This window comes from Suncus etruscus, chromosome 4 (genome assembly GCF_024139225.1).
Source record: "Suncus etruscus isolate mSunEtr1 chromosome 4, mSunEtr1.pri.cur, whole genome shotgun sequence".
In the NCBI taxonomy this organism is placed as follows: domain Eukaryota; kingdom Metazoa; phylum Chordata; class Mammalia; order Eulipotyphla; family Soricidae; genus Suncus; species Suncus etruscus.
Genome location: NC_064851.1, coordinates 116,805,346 through 116,830,032, shown reverse-complemented (window position 1 = coordinate 116,830,032; position 24,687 = coordinate 116,805,346).

Genomic DNA, 24,687 nt, shown 5'->3' with positions numbered 1-24,687 from the left:
TTGAGATTTGTCATTATGACAATGAATGCTTTTCCTTGGGTCTCTTTTACCTGGTACTCTTTGGGCATGTATGATTTGGTTGCATGTAGTCTTTAGCTCAGCTAGGTTCTCTGTAATGATGTCCTTTACTTTTGATTCTTTTGGGAGATTTTCTTCCTGTGTCTCTGGACTCAATGATTCTTAAGTTGTTTCTGTTGAACTTATCAAAGACTTCTATTTTCATCTGTTTACATTCTTTGAGTGATTTTTCATTGTATGATCATTTGCTTTAAGGTTTTTCAATCTTTTCTGCTGTATGAAGTTGTTATGCACCTCATCTTCCAGCTCATTAATTCTATCCTTAGCTGCTATTAGCATATTGGTGAGACTTTCTATTGAGGTTTTCAATACATATACTGAATATTTCAGACCTGTTATTTCCGTTTGGAGTTTTCTGATTTCTATATTTGTATCCTCTTGATTCTTAGTAGTGTTCTATTTAACTCAATCTATGCTTTCTTTGAGTTCTGTGAACAATGTCCATATTTCTTCTCTAAACTCCATATCTGAAAGACTAATGAGGTGGTTGGCCAGACATCAGAGTTGCCATTTTCATTCTCTATTGCTGGTGTTGGCCTGTATTATTTCCCCAATGTCACTCTTGTATTTTGGATTTTTCTACGTGTTGTGGTGGTATTGATCAGCTAGGTGGAGTGCACAGCTGCAAAGAAAGCAGAGCTGCCCTGCTTCTCTGGCTCCACCCTTTGTGGGCAGGATGACTCACCTCAGGAGAAGGTGAACCTTCAGGGAAGAATGCTGGAGAGGATCAAAGTTCCCAGGCCCAAGCTAATTTATTTGGACAACTTTGGATATACTAATATTATTACAGTCATATTTGTACATATACTATAATTTAATAATTTTCTTATATCATTCTTGGAACTAGACTTTAGTACATTGAAAATTTTTCTGTTTTACATTTCTATTTCTATTGCATGTTTTAGAATAATACCAGGCCTAAATCCTATAAATATCAAAGAAGCTTATTTTTATACATCCTAAGAACAGGTACTTAACCTTTTTAATTAACAATTAAATGTATCAAATAGTTCACTAAAATCTAAATTTTTTTCTGAAAAATTTTTATTCCATGCATTGAGTCTGAGACCATTTTACATTATAGCTAGTTTATTGATTTATTGTTGTTCTAAAATGTTAAAATAATTTAGTATATAGTTGAGCAAAATAAAATAATTTTTTTCTTCATTAGGTCTATGTGACCTAGTGTTTATTATAAGTATATTATATTTAAGCCTTATTAGGAGTATAAATTTTATATTATGTTCAATGGCATGTGTTTGAAGAGAACACACATTTATATTAGACTATATATTGTTACTGACAACTTTATGCTTTAAATATTTTATTTATCACTTAATGTAGAAGTAATTAGAATACATAAAATCTGTTGAGGTACTTTAAGAAGGAGATGATGATTTAGGACAGTGGAATAACTATCAAAGAAGTTAGGTTGACAGACACAGTTCAAGAGCATGATAAATTTGAAGTCCTAGAGAATGTAAATTTACAACAAGATACATTTTAAAAACTATTAAAATTTATTTTCTGTATATGATGATGGTAGTAACTCAACACAGCTGAAGTTCTTCAAGGATTACTTTTCTAGGGAAAGGGTATAAACAGACGTGGCAACTCATGTGTGGATTCCAAACAAACTTGTTGCATATAGTAAGTTCATCAATATTTAAAATATAAGATAGTGAAACATTTGAACTGCAATGAAAAGTTCTCTATTTTCTGGTCCTGTACCAACAATTCAGGCTAACATGCAGTTGTTGAGCTCAGTGGGAACAAACTAGAATCACTCAAGTAAAGACATCTCTGGAGAAAAAAAAAACAAAACAGGCATACATTTGAACACACAGCTTGCAGAGAAATCGAATTGTCTTCAAACACACACATGCACAGACAATGCATTCAAGCCATTAGAGAAGTGTAAATGAAAACAAAAGGTGATTTCATATTTCCATACTGATAAAAATAGATTTTCAGAATAAGCTTTACATTGAGACACAGAAAACCTGAAAAAAATGAATTGATCTAAGACCCTACATTTGGATTTTACCCAAATAAGATAGAAATTGAAGGTCATACATACCCATGACACAGATATTATGACTAATGATACTCTCTGGTTTGTAGTTTTTTTGCCTGAGGGAACTCTCCAGGATATAGAGCACAGATAACAAAGCTTCAGCTTTAGGAACAGATGGTGTTAGTAAATAATAGGATGGCAAAGCAGCCCCACTGTTGTTGCAAGAATTCTTTGGATCATTGAAACAGATACAAAGCACTGTAGCAAAAAGCATATCAGACATAATTTTTTACAATCTTCAAGCCAGAGCTTGCTAGACAACTTCCTTTCCAGCCTGTAAATTTGAGCTTTATGAGAAGGAACACACATTTTCAGGTTAGCTAATATACAAAACCAAACAGAATACTTAAATGAAGCGTACATTGCTTCTAATTCCAGAGTTCAATAAAAGGTGTTTAATCTAAGAAGCAAGCTGCTGTAAGGAGCCAGCATTAGGAACAGGGTCACAAAATCTTAAGAAACTTTGGTGAGCAGACACCTAATTTTTTTAAGTTTCTAACATGTCATTTGTGACATGGCATCCTAAAAGTCTGATATGTATATCAACATGGGTCACCATCTACATCAAAATGTCTCTTTTGCCCCCTGGAGGTCCTTCAAGGTAGTTCAAGTGTGCCACAGGCCAAAATCCTGCAAATAGTGGACTAAGACAAGCACCACACAATATTCTCAGTTCTGAAATCAAACCATGTTGGAGTACAAAAAGAAAGATAAAGATAAAATAAAATAAAATAAAATTGGAGACATCAACTTCAATATCTATATCAAAATAAAGACGTCAATAAAAACCAATCAATCAATAAATTTATATGTGGAAAAATGATTATTTTGTGCTTTTTTTTCTTTTTCTCCCTGCATAGGCACAGTAACTATTGGGGATGTTATAAAGGGAATTCCCTTGGCCTAGGAGATACAGGGTTTCTCCACCCCTGATGTATACTCTCATGGGATTAACTATAGACTTCTTGCATAATCATTTACTCTCCCCTTGGTGCTTTTTTGGTGTATCAAAGACTTCTGCTTCGTCATGTATGGTAAAATCAGACTTCTGTATCTAGAGATCTTGGTGTCTGTACAGCTCAAGGAATGGAGCTTATGATGAAGTCTTTTTTTTTTTTTTTTTGTGGTTTTAGCAGTTCTGCTTCTTCGGTGTCGTTTTAATCCATCTTCTGTAGTTGGTGGTCTTGGTCATTACATTGCTCCTATGATAGAGCCTGGGTAGAGTTTCCCCTGATTCAATGTTATTATGTACCTAAAATACTACTGTGAAAGACACGTAAGCCAATATGATCAAAATAAAAATTAAAAATATAGTGGACCAAGAAACTAGAGTACATATATGCAATGGGATACTACTCAGCCATAAAACAAGATGAAGTCAGATAATTACTGCTATGTAGGTTGATCTGGAAAGTATCAAACTGAGTGAAATTAAGTAAATAAATAAAGTAATTATTAAATAAAGTAATTACAATATATAAAAAAGAAATTTAGTAGAGAGATAACAAATGCCCAAAGGCAAGAGAAATAAAGATCTTGAAATCAAGCTTCCTCAGTAGAAAACTTGACCCTAGAAGGCAAAAGGGGTGAGATAGGTCAGGGTATTATTATACAACAATTATGAAGGGAATGGGGTATTCTGGAGGAGAATGTTGTGCTTAAAGGAGAGATAACATGCTTGTCATCTCCATGGCAGGCTGGGGACAATGGGAAAATTGCAATTTCAATTAGGAGATATTTCACAGAGATTCATTTGTCAAGATACATCATAGATGTTCATCCTATCCACAGATGGATTAAATCTATATACTGCTTTATAGTGTCATTTATAGTATATTTGTTCATTTCATATCTCCTGAGTAGGTTGATATTCACTCTGTAAAAATTTATCAAATGTATGATATTATAGTTTACTTAAATTTCCTATTAATCCAAAATGTTTACTTTTCAAATTTTAGTAATAATTTTTTTTGGCCCAAACCAAAAAATAGTACAGTTGGGAAGTTATTTTTCTTTCATGTAACTGATCTGGGTTCAATCCCAGGCATCACATATGATCCCTAGGCCACTGCCCTAAGTAGTTTTAGAGTGCAGAGCTAAGAGTATACCTGTACATTGCTCAGTGTGACCCCAAAGTAAATAAAAACAAAACAAAACAAAGAACTTAGTAATATCTTTATACCTTCATTTGGATTCCATTTTTGTCTATCTTCCTCTGTGTCCCACAAGACCTATGTATAAAATATTCTTTATCTCCTGCTTACACTTAAGTTTAGTTAAAGTTAACTGTTAGAATATCCAGAGGAGGTGGAGAGGAGGGCAAGGTCAGTGCATTACAAAGCTTCTTTTATAAAATTCACCTTAGATGATTTGTACTTCTGAAGATATATCTATTATGCAAGCCTTTATATTGCTTTTTTTGTAGGTACTGACTCCGGATTATTGACCTCTGCCATAGATTTTCACAAACTGACTAAAAGAATTTTTTCATATGGATAAGATATATATATATATATTATTAATCCCTTTATATAATTTTAAAGTCACTTCAAAACTTTGAATACAGTATAATTATCATTAAACCCCCTTTGACCTAGAGTTTAACTTTTCCAAAGTAATATAGATTGGACTCAGTTCTAATTCTGCATAGTTCGTTATTTCTACTTAAGAAATGTGATGAATATTCTTCTTACCAACCTCATGAAGAATATCAGTGTTATTATGTTCATTTAATTTTTACAAGATAATTTCTGAAAACATCAGGAAGATGGAGAAATAGTGCAAGAGTTAACCCAGCTACCTTGTATGCTGCAGAGACGCTATTTAAATATTAGCATTAAAAATAATCCCCCAACAACTGTTAGGAGTAAGTGCTGATTACCTTAAAATGTGGCCTAAAAACCATTAATACAAATCACAATTAATTATAAATATAAGTTATAAATTAAACCTACAATACAGTAACTGATTTTTAAGCATTATAATCATTAGCTATTCTCTAGGTCTTAGTATTTCAATACTCATAAAATTCATAAAATTATTTATTGTAAAAATATAAAATTACTATTTTACCTCAAAGTCCTTCTAAGTTGAACTTCAATTTCCCTTTATACTAATAATTGACATCACAATTCTTAGCTATACCATTTTTCTTTGCTATGAAGAACAATAAAATAGTTTTTGTTTTGTAGAAATATTCAGGTGATGTATTAGGATCTAAAATTAGGAGAGATTGTATGAAGGTAACACTATGAAGTATAGAAAATGGTACAAATGCTTTAAAATATTTCTTTGGATTAAATCACTTTTCATATAGTTAATCATACTCTTTTTCTAAGCCTGTTTCAGTGTCATGTTTATATCCTAGTATTTTTATTTTAAGAGACATATGTATCCTTAGGGAATAGTTTATATTGCTATCTAGTTTCTGGTTATTACAGTTCTTTCGAATTCGGACACAAAATACTGACCTCTGAAGTCCCTTTTTTATTACTTATGCCTTAAAACTTGTTTCTTCCTATTTTATTAAATTATAATTTTTCTTTTTCAACTTTCACACTACTAAGTATGCCTAGCAGCAAAATTATATTCTACACTCAAAGGATTCTTAACTTATAAAATAAACTGTCCAAAAAATAATGTCAAGGGGATGGTATATTAAGTTTATGAAGAAAGAATCCATTTCACTTTTTTTTTATTCTTGATTTTTTTTGTTTGTTTATTGGGCCACACCCAGTGAGGTCAAGGATTATTCCTGGCTATAAGCTCAGAAATCACTCCTGGCTTGGGGACCATAAGAAAAGCTGGGGATCGAACCGTGGCCCATACTAAGTCAGCCGTGTGCAGGCAAATGCTACCTCTGTGCTATCACTCCAACCCTCCATTTCACATTATTTTTATTTATTTTGGTTTGAGGATCACATATGACTTTGGTCAGTATTACTTCTAACTCTGCCCAGGAATCACTCATGAAGGACTCAGGGATCATATAAAGTTCTAGGGATAAAACCATGTCAATGGTTGCTGCCTCGTATCTTTGTGCCTCTCATCTGCCTCTTTTTAGTTCCTCAAACTTGTTTGCTTTCCTTACCTATCCTCTTTAGTTCTATAATCTGAGAATTGGGGTGTCCAGATACACCATAACCCAAATTGGGAGAAATTATTTACACTCAACACAAGAGAGCAAGGTTTAATATCCACGATATGCCAAGAATTCATAAACAACAAAAAACATAAAACTTGGTCCAAATATGGGAAGAGTAAATGAACTAACACTTATAGAAAGAAGGTAGATGAGGGCCAAAAATTACATAAATATTGTCAGTCTCACATATTATCAGAAAAATACAAATAAAAGGAGAATAAGATATTATCTCAGGCCAGTCAGAATATTAAAAAATCTGGCAATATGGGTCAAGGTGATAGTACAGCGGTAGGGCATTTGCTTTGTCTGCTGCTGACCTGGGAAAGACCTAGGTTGGATCACAGCATCCCTTATGGTTTCCTAAGAGTGCCAGGAGTCAGTAGAGCAAGGAGTAACCCTTGAGAATCACCAGGTGTGGCCCACCTTCCCCCAGAAAACAAACTGGAAATATTCTATATTGGGGTATGTGGTGATAATGGTACTGTAATCTATTACTCATGAAAATATTTTCTGATTTAACCCTATAAAACCCAGCTATTATATGGGGGCCAGAGGACTGTAGCTAGGGGATTTGCTTTGCATGTAGTTGACCCAGATTTGATCTCCATCATCACATATGTTCCCCTGAACCCACCAATAGTGATTTTGAGAGTGGAGCCAGGAATAACCCTTTAGCACTGCCAAATATATCCTCACCTACACCAAAATTAAAAATAAAACAAAGGGTATGGATCTTTTTCAGAAGTAAAAATAGAGTTGCTGTATCACTCAGAAATTCTTCTGAGTGTCTATCCTCAGGACAAAAAGAAAGTACTTTTAAAAGACAGATGAACATTATTATTCATTGTAGCACTTTACCTAATAGTTCAAATATGGGGCCAGAGAGATGGCGCTAAAGGTAAGGTGTCTGCCTTGCAAGCGCTACCATAGGACGGACCACGGTTCGATCCCCTGGTGTCCCATATGGTCCCCCCAAGCCAGGAGCGATTCTGAGCGCATAGTCAGGAGTAACCCCTGAGCGTCAAACGGGTGTGGCCCAAAAACCAAAAAAAAAAAAAAAGTTAAAATATGAAATCAACCCTGGTGAGTTGATAATGAATATTCAAGAAAAGTGTATGGAAGGCAGCTGCAAGGATCTATGATCTCATGCAATTAATTGTAACTTGCATGGAAATGGGCACTATCACAGTGAGCAAAGTACTGCAAGTTCGAAGGAAAGAAAAAGTTCTAGATGGTCTCACTTACCTGTGGTCGACAGAATAATAGGACAGTGAAGCTCAAAGTGATAAGCTGGTGGGAAGGTACAATAGATATCCTGAATTATTTAATATGATTTTAAGGGGAATCATTTCTCAAAGAGAAAAACTACCTTGTGGAAATAATATAAGTCCCTCTTTGCTCTAATAAAGAGGTAGATGGGGAGTCATGATCCATTATATGACATTATATGAAAGTACTTAGACTCAGCTGGAGATCTAGTACTACCAAAAGGCACTTGCCTTGCCAGAACAGGCCCCTGGTTCAATCATGGGACCTCTTTGTGACCAACCAAGCCTTACTAGGAGTGCAGTGGTAAGCTCTTGGCACTGCCCCCAAATGTACTTATATCAACGGAACATAGTAACAAACAGGTGTATGTACTTACTATACTTACTGCTACGAACAGTTATTATTTAAAAGGTCTGTGGAAAGGTCAACTTTATATGTTGTGCCTAATTATTTTTAGGTTTCCTATTTTTTGAGGAAACAAAACACACTGAAGCCATATATATAATATATATCTTATTTGATGGAACACATGTTCAACACATGAGAGGCTTAATCTGAATCTTTTCACTGCACTGTGTTCTCCCTCATGTACACATGGCATCCACATCCTCCATAACCAGTATTATAAGATGTGGGCCCAGCATGGTCAGGTGAAATCCCTAATATTTATTTCAAAGACTGACTATAAACTGAATTATGATTGTTCACTTTTAATTCTATAACATTCCAAGCACTTTTAAAATGTGTGTATAAATATTGAAAAATTAAAACTAATAAAGTAACTTGTTTTTCAAGAATATTATATGAATGGTATAATATAAAAGGTCAAATGTTCAAAAATATCTGAGTCTGGTTGAGAAAAATTGGGGCTGTAATAATCAGTGCCGCCAACCTTGCTTAGAAGAACACAACAAACCTTTCTTCACTGAAAACTACACAATGTCAAATATTAAATAAGTGTTGAACTCAATTTAATCTCAGGACCTGCACTGGTAGGCATGCATTTCCTATACATGAAAATATATTTTAACAACTTTCTAGATCTTTATATTAGTTATGCAACCAGCTGATAATTTTTGATAAACGAGTAGGGAATTGTCATTAAAATATCTTCTCACTGAAGGTATCTGGAAATATTGTAACCTAAATTTTGTGGCAAGAGATATAAAACAAACCCTTTATTTTTAAAAGTAAAGCATATTTTATTTTTTAACAACTTACAGTATTCTCTTCTTCTGGTATCTTCAGGCAAGGTAACTCAGAACACCTGTCTTTTAGAAAATAAGGTAAAGCATGTATGTAAAAGGAAAATATTGTGTGTAAAACATCAAAAAATAATCAAAGCACTGAGGAAGTCTCAAGTCAGAATAAGAAAAATAGAAAATGTCATATTTGGTGTCAATGATATCCTAGAAATAAAAGCATATTCATGCAGATGTGGAAGAATAACTTTTAGTTTCAGTGGTGACCTATAGAGGTATACATAAGAAACAGACTTATCTAGACACATCTTGGACCTAACACAGATTTAAATCAGCAGTTAAAGTAATTTGTATTTATTATTAATTCTACCTGTTTATTACAACAAAATTAAATAATTTAAGTGATAAAAATAGGGCCCCAGACTATGTCTCTGTTTTTTAATCACATATATCATTAGGACTACAAGAAAATCAATAATATGACAAAACAGGGAAATATTATCAAAAAAGAGAAAAATATAGTAAACAGACACAAAATATGACTAGAAAATTAAGACTTTTATTATAGACTTTAATATATTTATGGATATATAGAATAAGATCAATAACATTGGCAAATAGGTAGAGCTAAATAAATGGGAACTCTAAAATTAAAATTTTAGACTTTGAATATAGTCTCACAAAGTAAAAGATTACAGACGAATGCACTTCTAGACATATCAGAAGAAAAACAGTGCAATAGTTTAAAGATGCAGGAAAATAAAATTACAGCAAATGGGGCAAGAGCGCTGGCTTGGGGACCATATGGGATGCCAGGGGATCGAAATGTGGTCTGTCCTAGGTTAGTGCATCCCATATGATTTCCCCAAGCCAGGAGCGATTTCTGAGCACATAGCCAGGAGTAACCCTGAGCATCACAAGGTATGGTATGGCCCACTCAAAAAATAATTACTGCAAATGACTTAAAAGCATAAGTGTTATTATGTAAAAGTAAAATTAAATCTAAATAAATCACAGTAGAAGGAATTCCAGTAATTGTAAAGACAGTGTAGAAACCTGCATAAAATACTAAAATACTGATCTGTGACACACTACAAATGCAAAGAAAAAAATAATCAAAAGAAAAAACATCTAGGAATATTATAAATATTTAACACATTTTAATATAAAAGTGATAAACTGGGCCCAGAGAGATAGCACAGCGGTGTTTGCCTTGCAAGTAGCCGATCCAGGACCACAGGTGGTTGGTTCAAATCCCGGTGTCCCATATGGTCCTCTGTGCCTGCCAGGAGCTATTTCTGAGCAGACAGCCAGGAGTAATCCCTGAGCATTGTGGGTGTGGCCCAAAAACCAAAAAAAAAAAAAAGTGATAAACTAAGAAAATTAATATTTTAAAGTTAATGGTTAGATAGTTTCTTATTTGAAATTATGTTAAAGATTGATTATTTTTCAAAAATAATAACATTAATTTTAATGTGCTCAAAAAAATTTTACATACAAGTATAGTTAGCTAAAACAACCATGAAGAGTTAATGTGGTATATAGGACATATTCAGAAAAATAGAACTGGAAAGATATTATTATAATTATATTAAATAAAATATAATTTCAGGTGAAAAATTATTCTTGGAAAGCACTTTGGGCTTCTAAGAAATAAGAGAAAGCAAAAGTTAAATGTGCATGTAATGAAAAGTGTTTTGTATGGTCAAAGAATAAAAATAATTATAATAGTTTATAGAGTGAAAAAATATCACTTTCTTCTAGTAAACTGTACTAAACTGATTAAAGCGATCTTCCTGAAGATAATAACTATCCTAATTAAAATAAAAAAGAATTGTTTACTCTTTTATCTTAAGAATAAAATTCCCAAGAATCAAAAAACAATCATCAAAATAGCCAAGATATTTAAATAAGCAAACAGGAGTCAATTTAAAGCAAGTATTGACTTAAGGCCATTATTTTTGGTGAGTAAAAGAAAATAAGCTCTCATTAAAGAAGATCAAATCTCGAGGCCAGAGTGATAGCACAGTGGTAGGGCATTTGCCTTGCACACGGCTAACCCAGGATGGACCTGGTTTGATCCCCTGAGTCCCATATTGTCCCCCAAGCTAGGAGCGATTTCTGAGCCCTAGCCAGGAGTAAACTCTGAGAGTCACTGGGGAAGGCACAAAAAACAAATGAAAGGAAAGAAAGAAAAAGATAGAAAGAAAGAATAAAGAAATAAGAAATAAAGAAAGAAAGAAAGAAAGAAAGAAAGAAAGAAAGAAAGAAAGAAAGAAAGAAAGAAAGAAAGAAGAAAGAAAGAAAGAAAGAAAGAAAGAGAAAAGAAGAAGAAAGAAAGAAAGAGAAGAAGAAAGAAAGAAAGGAGAGAGAGAAAGAAAGAAAGAAAGAAAGAAAGAGAAAGAAAGAAAGAAAGAAAGAAAGAGAAAGAGCAAGAGAGAGAAAGAAAGATCAAGAGAGAGAGAAAGAGAAAAAGAAGAAAGAAAGAGAGAGAAAGAGAAAGAAAGAAAGAAAGAAAGAAAGAAAGAAAGAAAGAAAGAAAGAAAGAAAGAAAAGAAAGAAAGAAAAAGAAGAAAAGAAAGACAGAGAAAGAGAAAGAAAGAGCAAGAAAGAAAGAAAGAGCAAGAGAGAGAGAAAGAAAGAAAGAAAGAGCAAGAAAGAAAGAAAGAAGAGAAAGAAAGAGAAAGAGCAAGAAAGAGAGCAAGAGAGAGAAAGAAAGCAAGAGAGAGCAAGAAAGAAAGAAGAAAAAGAAAAGAGAAAGAAAGAAAAGAAAGGAGAAAGAACGAAAGAAAGTATCAAATCTCAACAGATGAAGACTACCAAAAAGAATACAATAAAAATTCTAAAATTTAAAAAATACATGATTTATATAATTAAAATTATTGTGTCCATGAACACTAATTGAATGAAGATAACAGAAAACAGACAATAAATTTGAAAAAAAAATCCATAAAATTTCAAAAATTGCAATAATTTTCAGAGACAAAAGAGAGGAGGGCTGGAAGTTCCAGCACACTTCATGAAGCTCACCACAAAGAATGATGAGTGCAGTTAGAGAAATAACTACATTGAGAGCTATCTTAACAATGAGAATGAATGAGGGAAGTAGAAAGCCTGTCTAGAGTACAGGCAGGGGTAAGGTGGTGAGGAGGGAGATCTGGAACATGGGTGATGGGAATGTTACACTGGTGAAGGGGGGTGTTCTATACATGACTGAAACCCAACCATAATTATGTTTGTAATCAAGGTGTTTAAACAAAGATATTAATTAAAAAAAAGAAAGAAAAAAACACAATAAAAGCTCTCCTATTCCAAAGACAAAAAAATTAAAAAATTCACTTAAAATTACTCAACAATCTGAAAACAGCAAACAGTTCTACAGAAATAAGAGAGAACAACATTTGCCTGAGCACCCCAATGTTTTCTAATGTGTTGAAAGAAATTAATTTGCTTATTTAAGGTCAGTAAACGGTAAAAGCATATTCATAATAAAGCCCATGCTTAACCCTTGTCCTACTTAAGAAGACAAAATCAAACATAAAGTATTTTTAAGCAAACACAGAACTTGACATGGAAGCTCATTTTATAACTTTTAAATAACTATTAATGATTTTAATAATTTAAGAACTTTTGGAATTTCTCTGAGAAAGTATGAGCCAACAATCAAGCTAAGTTTCTGAGGTACTTAACTGGACTGTAAATATAAAACTTCATGTCAAGTATATATTCTTATTTATTTATTTATTTATTTATTTATTTATTTTTGTTTTTTTGAGCCATATCGTTAACACTCAGGTGTTTACTCCTGGTTATTTGCTCAAAAATTGCTCCTGGCTTAGCGGTGCATATGGATGCAGAGGATGGAACTCAGGTTCAGTTGTGCTATGGATCCAGTCCCTCAAGTACATATTCTTTAAGCATTGATACAAAACTAAATTCAGATATAATAAAGTCATAGCTCACCTTAAAGCTCTTTTATTTGTGCATTGCAAATATTAGGCTCTTAATGTGGGAAGTAGTGCTGGAACCCTAGAGATAGTATGGGGGGGTAGGGTCTTGCCTTAGGTTTCATACAGGATTCCATTCCCAACACTTCATACAATCCTCCAAGGGTCAACCCTGCCAGGGGTAACTCCTAAGTGGAGAGCCAGGAGGAATGGCTGAGAATAAGTGTGGTTCCCCACATTATTGTAAAAATCTCCGGACAGACTTTTTTTTCTTGTTTTTGATCTACATACATAGAAATAAAATATTATTTTGGCATTAGATCATTGGTACCAAATTTTTAATAGTTGTTTTATAAGGTAATGATGTTCAATTCTATTTATAATTTCAAAAATTAGAATTATTTTAAATAATCTCAGCAAAGTTTTTTTGGTATTTGGGCCACAATAATTGATGCTCAGGGGTTACTCCTTCCTGACATTGAGCTCAGAAATTGTTCCTGGCTTGGGGGAATATAGGAGGATTGAACCACGGTCTGGGCTAGGTTAGTGTGTGCAAGATAAATGCCCTACCACTCACACCACTGCTCTGGCCCCAAATCATTTTATATTTCAGTGTGTTTACATAATTAAATACATTTTAAAACTTAAAAAATCTTCCCATTTCTTATGTAAATCCAATTTAATATTATATAATTTGCATTTTCCATTATTAATATGTTGTCAGACATTCTAAATATTACAAAGTTTAATATATTCTACTTAATAGTTTTATTTGTTTTTTATGAGAGATACTAGTTTTATCTCAAGGCAATGCTGGAACCATGGATGAGTGGAAAAATTATTTTTCTAAAATTTCCTGAAGACTTTGATAATTTTTTTCATTAAAAAATAATTTATTTCTCTCTCCCTCTACCTCACCCTCCACCCTCTGTATATTTTTTATTTTTTGACAATGGTTTGCACTATTTTTAATGAAGGTGTATGTATCATGCATATTATTTAATCCACTTTTAGCATCCTGTTTTTGTCTAGAGTAGTCATTTCCAATGGTCATTATCTCAGTCATCCTAGAGGCAGGCAGGGGGTTGAATGGGAGAAAATAGAGGGAAATTGAGGACATTGGAGTGGGAGATGTACATTAGTGATGGGTGGTGTTCAATGAATGACTGAAACAATCATGAACAATTTTGATACCATGATGCTTAAATAAAACAATTATAGAAAAAGAAATCTGTAAAAAATTTAAAGAGAAAGATCCTTTAAAATTATTTTAAAAAGTTTCTTACCATAAAAAATAAATCAAGGGATGGAGAGAGTACAGCAGGTATGGCACTTGCCTTGCACTTGGCTGACCTGGATTAAATTTCCAGCATCCAGTAAATCTCCTGAACCCTGACAGCAGTGATTTCTAAGTGCTGATCCAGAAGTAAATCCTGAGCACAGCTGAATGTGGCCCTAAACAAAACAAAATAATAATAAACAATAAAATAATCAATGAAAGGTTTTTATTTTTGAGTCAAAATTTTTAATAATAAAAATGGTGAATGAAACTTGGTAATTTTTATCTTTCAAGAAATATATTGATTACATGTAAGATTTTGATTTCTTTTCATATATTTTATCCTGAGCATTTTCTTATTTTCCTTTAAAAATTATCAGTGATATTTAGTCATTCTTGAATTGGTCAACTCTGACATGCTTCCTCATTAGTCTTACTTGGTATTAAAAATCAGCTTTTAAATTCATTGATAGTTGTTATGTTTGTTTCCTATTTCATTTTTCCGCTCACATATTTATGGCTTTTATTTTATTATCTCTAAATATATTGGTCTTAAGAGAGAGTAAGGAACTCAAAGCACATTAGGCTGACCTTTAGAATGATTCCATCATGTGGACCTTAAGTACACCTCACTATAGCTATAAAGAACTATGAGCATCCACTGGGCCTGTCTAGCGCTGCATCCATGAAACTCCATCCTGACATTGAGTCTCCATCTTGATTGACCAAGAATTATTTTTGTCCTGGGACATTCTGAATGCCACTGGAGGACCACACAATCTATGCCATACCACAAAGAAAACATAGTGGACATGGAAGCCATTGAATTATTTATTGTCCATATTATTCTCAAGTGCTATAATTTTTCATCTAAGCACTACTACAGCTTCATTCTACTACTGTATGAAGTTCACAGATTTTATTTAAATAATGTTGCTTAGGAATCAAACTGTGAAGGATATATATTGTCCACCATTCTATTTACACAGAGAATAGTGCAATGGCTTGATTCCACTTCTTTAACAACTGTTATCTTTGTAATAGTCACTATATTTGTTGTCATTGCCTTACTTTTGATTTTATAATTTTCTGTTCTTGGTGATTTTCTAATATTTCTTGAGAAATATAGACACAGCTCATAACTTAAATTCAATTTGTGGCCATAACTTTGAGAAGTAATATGAAATTTGCAAGACTTTGGGTTTGTTTCTAGTGAAATCAGAATGATGATTTATTATTCAGCATTTTACATATTTTATGAACTGTGACATATGGACTCTGCTGGGAAGTTCCTTGGAAAAGCTGACATCTCTATCACCTCATTCACGGTCAGTTCACTTGGAATACAGACAAGTCGAGATTACTGATTACTGATTACTCTTCTAAAATATATCAACCAAGCAAATTGTTTAGACAGAATTATGAAAAAGTGAGGAGTTATGTAGTATTAAGCTTTACAGACATACACAGAGAGCTTAGTAATAAAGGAAAAGAACTTTTCAAATTTATTTCCTAGTGTTTCTCTATAACTTTTTCTTTCTCTGTCTCTGTCTCATTGCTTACTGAGAAGCATCATGGTATGTGATTAATCAGGGATGTGGGTTCCTCTACAATTTTAGGTCTGTTATCTACAATAATTAAGTAAATAAAGCACAAAGCAATATTTTCATGTTACTGAGACTTCATAACCTAGATTAAACTTGGCCTTTAAAATCTCTGAAATGTATGCACTGCTCAAAATAGTGATTCTAGAAAGCTGAAGTCTACTGCATTTTCAAACCAGTAACTTCATTTCCTATTGTATTTTCTGCTCACTTTGTTTTACAATATGAAAGATTAAGCTCATCAGAATTTTTCTAGTGATATAAACCAATACAAGGACACTCTAACATGGCCACTTAATGGCATTATAAAATACAGTGACCTCTGTAAAAGATACTCAATATTCAAGCTTATTGAAAAAAAATTAAAGACTCTGAGAGCAAATAATTTGCAACTTTAGTCTGAATATGAAATAAAGCAAACTCTTAGGTAAGGTATTTCTCCAATGAATTCAAAGTAACTTACTCACTTTTATTCCCATTTTCTTATGTTGCCCAATCTTACCTAGACAAATTATGAGTATTGAGTTAGAACAGGGATCATTGCCACTAGTACTTTTATGCATTTAATTATTGTTTCAAGTGTAGTTAGTGCTAATGCATTTTACCAAAACAGCATCTAATCTGGGGACCTGCCAACTAATTCACCTTCCATGACTGATGCAACTTAGAGGTTACATTGTTTTGTAGAAAGTGAAATCAGAAATGTGCATGAGTCCAGAAACTGGCCTACAAATAACTTCAAAATAGGAGGGTTTAAGTATACCTTAGCTAACATATTGGACAGCACCAAAGTTCTATTCAGAGGGTTAGGAATGACACAGTTAAAGTTTATTCCGCAGCTTCATTGTACACAGGCACAATGCAGGGTGTGTGAAGTCAGGATGGGACTCACTATACAATACAAATCAGGAATACTTTCTCAGGAAAGCTCAATAGAGAGATAAACCCTGCAATTGTGCCTTCAGCATGTTTGTTCTCATGTGACAGATGAGGCTCAAAAGCTAATTGTCAGCACCTCAACAAAGTATTTTTTGATGGGATGCATATAATATAGGTGATAAAATATTAATCCAGACCTAAGTCACATGCCAAACTGATATATAAATAGCCTTTTAGGTTAGGGAACTCCCATATCCAAGACATGATGATGATAAAGGTGTACTAAACACAAGAATAGATTTAGAAATTTTACTTAGACCTCTTATTTAGACTACTTTTACTCATGTAGAAGGCATAATTGCCTTTTTGTTGCAAGTGTTTTCTTTTCCTAATAAACTTTCTTGTGACTATAATTCATTCAGTGAATTACTTCAAACACCATGATGGCATTTATCATACTCAATATCAAAACTACTCAGCATATTTTTCTATATTGGCACTAATCATGTCTAGTTAAAAATTCGCACCTCATACAAATGTGTTTCTTCACTGATTATTATTGGCACCATGACATAATGCTTATATAAAGTTCCCTCTTGAACTAGAAGAAAAATTTAGTTAAAATAGCATACTAAAAAGCTTAGAATTCTTTTTTTGTTTGTTTTTGGGTCACACCCGTGGCTCAGAAAAAGCTCCTGACTTGAGGTATCATATGCTGTAGGAGGCTTCTGTGCTACAGCATCAGTGGGATTTCAATGAATCCACTTCAGAGAGAGTGAGTTGCATGGACGGTGAAATATGAAATAATGAAGCCACACAAAATAAATTGTATGAGGACCTGTGTCTTCAATAGACATGAGACACATTTACTCTTCCATGTTGACATATATATACCCAGTCATCCCATAATCATCCCAGTTTCAGGTATGAAAGGCATTTTCGCACTGACAAAAGGTGGGAGTCTTAGAAGAAGGGACACAATGAGAGCAGGCCTTAAAATATACGTATCAAAAACTAGCCAATACAGGTGAAAAGAATCCTGAGCTAAAAGGGAGGAGGTAACAAAAGGAGAAGGGGGTTTGCATTTTAGCTGACCACTTTGCTTTAGAAACGCAGATTTATTTGACCAGAGGGAAAACTCTGGACTTTTTGGGGCTGAAAATTTTCCTGAGCAGAGTCATTGAGTGAGGCCATATTTTGGCCTGTAATTTTGCAAGGAAGAGAATGTGCCAAATAATAAGAAAACGTAATGTCACTATCATGTCATGAATTTCAGAAATATTGCCAGTAATCCACGTAGGGGGTATAATTAACGTCCACCAATGGGCCTCTGGCTAAAATATTTCTAGGGGATTATCAGGTCACTGCTCCTGGAAAATCTGTAGATACCTCTGGAGGTGTCTTATGTCAAGGCGTGGCAAAGATATGGGACCCTGGGGATTGAATCAAGGTCTGTCCTGGATTGGCCTCTTTGGCCTCTTGCAAGGCAAATGCTATTGCTCTGGCCAGGATTATGTTGTAGTTGCTCAGATTCCTCTACCAGAGTTGTCTAATACTTTTGGGTGAGGTGAGATTTGGAAATACCTTTTTTTAACTGTTTGCTTTTGAGCCATGCCCAGTCAAGTTTGGGGCATCATGCTGTCATGGGGGTTTCAACCTAAGCATCTTACACTTCAAACTTTGAATAAAACCCTTTGGACTCTCTATTCTGAGATGTGGACATCTGAACTGACTCAGTGTCTATAACAGAGAAGGAAAAATTGATGAAAAGATGTGCTTCCTCCAACAATACTAAGAGTCTCATTTGATCAGATTCTGTAACAGACAACCAATGTACATATCTATATTTTCTCTAAAACATTACAGTTTTAATATAATATTTGTTCATATATACAGGGAGATAAGAGCCTACAAATATGTTTTTGGAAAGTTACTGGGGCATCTTGGACTATAACAGGATCACTGCTTGGTTTTACTGAGGAGTTTTCCACATCATGACATCTCATAAAAATTCTAGATAAGTTAGCTACACTAGAAGTATAATACATTATAAAGTGCCTAACATAGTGGCAATTTAATTTTGAAGCTAATATGCCAATTCAAGCTTTCAACGAATTTATTAAATTCATGGAATACTTTGAAATTTAGCTGTATCACATAATACGAGCTGCCCCCAATGGTGTGGGAAATGAGGTACAAACAAACCAGAAACTAAAGAATGGGAAAAAATAAGCTAGAAGAAAAATCAACTATAACATTCATGTCCTTGATAAAATAGGAAGGAAACTATAAAAATAGAGTTCATACTTCATTTCATATCTTTATTAGCTCATTGGAACTGAAAAAAAAATGCTGAAAACACATACCTTCAAATATACAGGAAGATTTATGGTTTTGAATCATGTATTCATGTAAATATTTTGTAAAATGATGAGGTATTTTACTTATCATAAAATGAGATTTTATTAAGAGAAGAAGGTATATTTCAGGATACCTTATCTCCTTAATAAGATTCCTTTTAAAAGAAATTTGAAAATAATTTAGAGAAAAATAGAAGCCTATCAAGTAAAAATACCCATCAAAGGCATTCTTTATATGTGACCATAAGTTTAGTATCAGCATTTCCATTTCCATGTTTCTTTGAGTTGCATCTACGTGCTTATATTACCCATTCTATCTTGTCAGGTACCTTTTCTATTATAGCCCTTAAGCTCATAGCTTTTTCAAATTCTTTCTATAATAACTCCAACATCTTCATTAAATCAGTTTAGTTCCGATGAATTTCCTGAGATTACTTTTTTCTTACCTTTATTTATTCCTCATGAGTTTTTAATAAATGTTAAAATATGTTAGTTAGGATGATGGTAAAATTTCAAGATTTATGCTCACCTGCCATGTTTTGGTGTTATGCCTATTGTTGTAGAAGCATGTTACATCCAGACACTTGCAGATTATGAGGCATCATTCATTGCTTTTGTCTCTCCTCTAGTCTTTGACTTCCTCATGCACTGCTGGTATGATGATAATTTTTGGGCAATGGAGGATATTCTAGTATCTTCCACCAAATCTGTGTCGTATGGCTCTTACCATCACAAATGTTTCATCAGCAGCATATTTTCTTTCTGTACCTGCTACCACCTTCCATGATGTTGGTATCCAATCTATTTTTGGGCAACTTCCCAAAATACTTCTCACAGTTGACAAAGCTGTTTTAAATCCTCAAAAAAATCCAAGGCAGAGAAACTTAGTTAAAAATGACAAATACTAGTAAAATTAAGCTAAACTCCGAAAGAACTATAACAAAATGAAGACTATTATAACATTTATATATAAAACAATTCTATAAACTTATGCCTATAAAATAGATTGTAATAATCACCTAATAATTTAATATGAGGCTCTAAGGTATAATAAAATGTGCAAAGATTTTTTAAAAAGAGAAACATCCAAAATACTGGTTTTAGAAACAATACTAACTGGAAACAATTAGAAATGCAAGATAAATATCTCATTACTACAGATTAAATTTGGAGGAATATATGAGAAAAACGAAGTAAGCACTCTAGAAAACAATATAGAATTAACAGAAAATAAAAGTAGGTAATTTTAAAGTAGAAGATTCATGACTTTTAAATGATAGAAAAGCCTTAAAGTATGCATAATTAGATTTTTTGTTATCAAGTCAAATGAAGAAAAGAAAAACTATAAACTGCAATTCAAAGTTACTTTATAGATTTCTTGTATTACACAGAAATTTTGTAAAACTATTATATTCAAATAAAATATTCCTGAAATAATAAGCTGAAATTAACAACAGGAAAATGATTTAGCAGTAAAGAATGTAAGACTAAATAATTCCATTATGAAGGAAGAAAAACCAAGTCATTCAAAAGGGGTATTATATAATTTTGTTACAAATCTCTTTGAAAACAACAATATTTGTCAGAAACTATGGAATAACACAGTTAAGACAATCAAGAAACAATTTACAAACTAAGAATTTAAAATAGTCAATCTGACTTTCACATATAAAAACCAAAGATAAAAATTCATCACTCTGTGAGAACTCATTTTATTCACAATCTTGTCTTAAGTGATGTGAATATGTTCCAACTCTTCCTTAGCCATTCAAAATACTGGAACAATATTAACAAAAGTTTTATGGTAAGCATCATATATTTAAGTTTACACATAAAACTGAAACTAAACTAGGTATAAAAAGTTTATGGTTTGTAATAGCCTTATTCTCTGAAGATATAAAGTATAAAATTAAACTGAAAAATGAAAAGCAGATATCAGTAATTAAATAATTGGTGCTTAAGAAAGAACTTAACTAAGGATATTTATTTGCAATATGATATAAATAACATAAGTAATTACAGTATTCTATTTTGTTATATTCTAAAAATCCCCAGATATTCTGTAATAAAAAGAAATGCAAATAGTATTCAAGACTTAAGAAATGAAGGAAACAACTGTCAGATATTTGAAGTGATACAAAATCCTATAATATGACATATAATAATGATGAGCTAAGATTAGTCTAGAAGACAAGGTGTTAATTTTGCAAACAACTAGTCCTCATTGAAATCCTTGGCAGCACATATGGTCTGCTGAACACAAACCAAGGCGTAAACCCTAAGCACTGTTATGTTTGGCTCAGCTAGTCACTTCTCCACGAAGAGCAAAGAAAACAAATAAAAGTGAATCAATGTGGCAACTGCAGAGAGTTCTTCAATGATCATTTTAGTTTGTTAATTAGGGGAACATATCTCAAAATCATCAATAAATAATGAAGATCAATAGCTACATAAAGGTTTTGCAGATAAAAACAAATAAATACCTAGGAACAAAGTATATAGAAAGAAAAAAAAATCATTTCCCCCTCATTTTAGTATTGAGATGTTTTCTTAAAAATGGCATTTGCTCCAATATGTGATGCAGTGAAGGGGGCACTATGTCAAAAGATACATACCTATTTTTAGAAAATCAAATATTTAATCTAAGGTAAGGGAAACGAAAATAAACTTCTAGTCTAAACAAAGCAAAGGCCTCACCAACAGCAACAACACTATTATTTCTAAAACAAGCTAAGTGTAGACAAAGTGAGGAAGGATTCAACAAGCTTTGTGTTCAAACATTAAGCATAGAAACCATCATATATTCAATGTTATTGTTAAACTGTACCCATTCTAAAAAATATTTGTCGTTCAATCTGTCAATGCATTAAAAGAGGTAGAGAAGGAATATTCTTGAAGTAATCAAATAAAGATGTGCTCATGAGACTGGCTTTAAATACAGCAAAAATGGTAACCTTATTAAATTAAAAATAAAAGAAAACGTTCAGTTATAAGCTCAGGATAGAAGTATAGGAAAGATTCTTCCTGTAGCTATCAAGGAAGAACTGAAACTGACCCAAACTTAATTTCAGATTAAGTTTCCAAAGCTGTGATATATTGGTAGTTACTTAAACTACCCAGTGTTTGGAACTTCATTTTCATAATGCTAACACACTAATTTGCTATGAAAAAAATCTATTTTTGTGGTGCAATAAAAATCTATATGATGATTTTGAGAAGAATACAATTTAAATTACAAGTTAAAAATGAAGATTCCTGTTAGCTTTTTAAAGCACCAGAACTAAAGCAACAATTAGGCCTCAAAAGAGAGAAATTAGAGAACAATTATCCTAATCTAGGTGAAAATGATGTCTTGTAGAGGAGTGGCAGATCCGATGATTTGAGAACTGGACAGATTTGAAATTTATTTTTAAAGTTTGTTGATTAATAGAATATGGGCTATGAAATAAAGTAGGGATTCAAAAAATAACAGCTATATTTTGGTTGTAAGTTTTACTTGGCTAAGAAAATGTTGAAATTTACTGATGGATAAGAAATATGTTATTTTAGATAATCTGTGGCTTTTAATGTATGCAGATGCCAAGTGGAAATATCAAGTGTGCAATCAGAGAAAGATTTTTATAATTCATTGATGAGGTCAAATCTATAAGTAAAATTTTCATAAAAAATAGTACAACATATAAAATGCTTGACTTGCATGTGGTTCAATCCCAGTAGTCTACATGGTCCCCTGAGCATTGCCAGGTATAAGACCCGAGTGTATAACAGAAGTTACCTCTGAGTATTGCCTAGTGTGACCCAAAAGATGAAAAACATGTTTAAAATTATTATTTTGTTTAATAGATTTCTGGTGGCCATAAGATTTACATGGGATTAACTTAAGTCACTGAAAGTAGAGAAAAAAGGAAATGCAAAGATTATAGAGAAATACTAGAAAGAAAATTAAGAAGATGGCATTTTCTCTTTATAATTTTTAATATACTGGGATTCAAAATCTAGGACATGGCATGTCAGAATCTGCAGTTAAAAAAGAATCAAATTTTTGTGAAGAACTTAAGAATCCACATTTTAAAATCTCCCAAATTGGCATTTGATTAATCAATTCAGAGATTGTGTCTTATGTCATATAGTAGAAAATGAGTGGGGCAAAATTCCACTTACTGCCATTGAATCATGAGAACAATAGGGGTAATTTATGCTCCCAAAATTTCTCAGTAAAAGAACAATGTGTGTAAGAAAGAAGTTCTAATTGCCTGTGTGAAGACAGGAACATCTTTGGAGGTTGAAGTTTTTAACAGAGGAATATAATTACATTTGCACAGTCATGAAGACATTATGGTCTCATCTTTATATGGCACACCCTTTCTCCAATCATTTATTGATTTAAAGTGTATGCTATAAATAAGTCATATTCCAAATATTATTTTAGATATTGAGACTATGACAAAAGCTGAGATAAAAAGCTTCAATTCCTCATGAATAATTGACGAAAACTTTTGATTCTTATAATATTAAAAATAGAAGCCATATTTACCCTTTCATGTATCAACAAAGAGCTAGGAAAAAATAAGGAAACAGCAGTTTACTTTGTTTAAAGAAATGCTTAACAGGACAGTGATCCCTGAAATAGGGAGAAGAAAAGAATGATTCTAAATGCCCCATCTTATTTTCTAGAGCTAATTTCTCGGCTTCCCCATCTGGAGATGATAACAGGTAGAGTCTGGAATTCGCCTAAAATTGAGGAGACAGAATTGGACTACAGAGATGTGGAAGCAGCTAAAGCTAAAATTCACCAAGACTTCCAGACTAGACTAAATGGAAAAGAGGACAGTGATCTCTCCTAACTTCTAGTTCAACTGGAATGGTGAAATCTATGTGAGAAATAAACTAGAAAAAGTTTCCTTGGGACAAGTCAAGCACAAGCATCAAAGTGCAGCACAAAATACAGACTGGAAATTAATATACTAGCTAGTAATTCAAGGGGCACTGATTAGTGAAGCATAATGTACTGGTGCAAAAATGAGTTTTGCTTTAAAGTCTGTTTTGATATTAAAGTAAGAATTAGCAGAAGAGGACAGCAAAATATCTCTTCTGGTTGCATTTCTTGACTTCTTGATGTTACAGGAAAAAAAAACAACCTAAAGATGGTATCAAAGTGAAATTGAAAGTGGTCAGGATGTATGGTTTTATAGATGTTTTGTTTTGTTTGGGGCCATATCTAGCAGTGGTCAGCTAGAGAGGTGAGATAACATCACCCACATCTGAGTGGAAAGTTTTCTGGCACCATAGAAAGACCTTGAGGTGTGTAAATGAATGAGTATGGAGCCTGTAGTTGTTTCCATGGCAATATGCTTCAAGGGCGAAGAAACCCTGTATCTCCTAGGCCAAGGGAATTCTCGTTCTAATTTCACCAACATTTACCGTCCCTATGCAAAAAAAACAAAAACAAAAACAAAAACAAAACAAAAAAAACGAAAGAAAAGAAAAAAAAGAAACAAAACAAAACAAACAAAAAAAAGAAACAACCCTTTTCCAAGAAGTTGCTGGTCTTTTTTTGTTTTTGTTTGTTTTCTTCATAGCTGATGGTTTTGATTTAAATTTATTCTTTTTTTATTCTTTTTGTACTTTTGTTGTTATTCCCTTATTTTTTTTGTTTAGTTTTGTTTGTCTTGTCTTGTTTTGTTTTGTTACCATTTTTTATTTTTTCCCTTTCTTCTTCCAAATGGATATTTACAACACCTAGACGGACTCCTCCCATATCTTTTCTTATATCTCCAATAGAGCTACATTACTGGAATCACCTTGATCAACCTCATAACTGGAGGGAGAAAATTGGATGGTACCATAA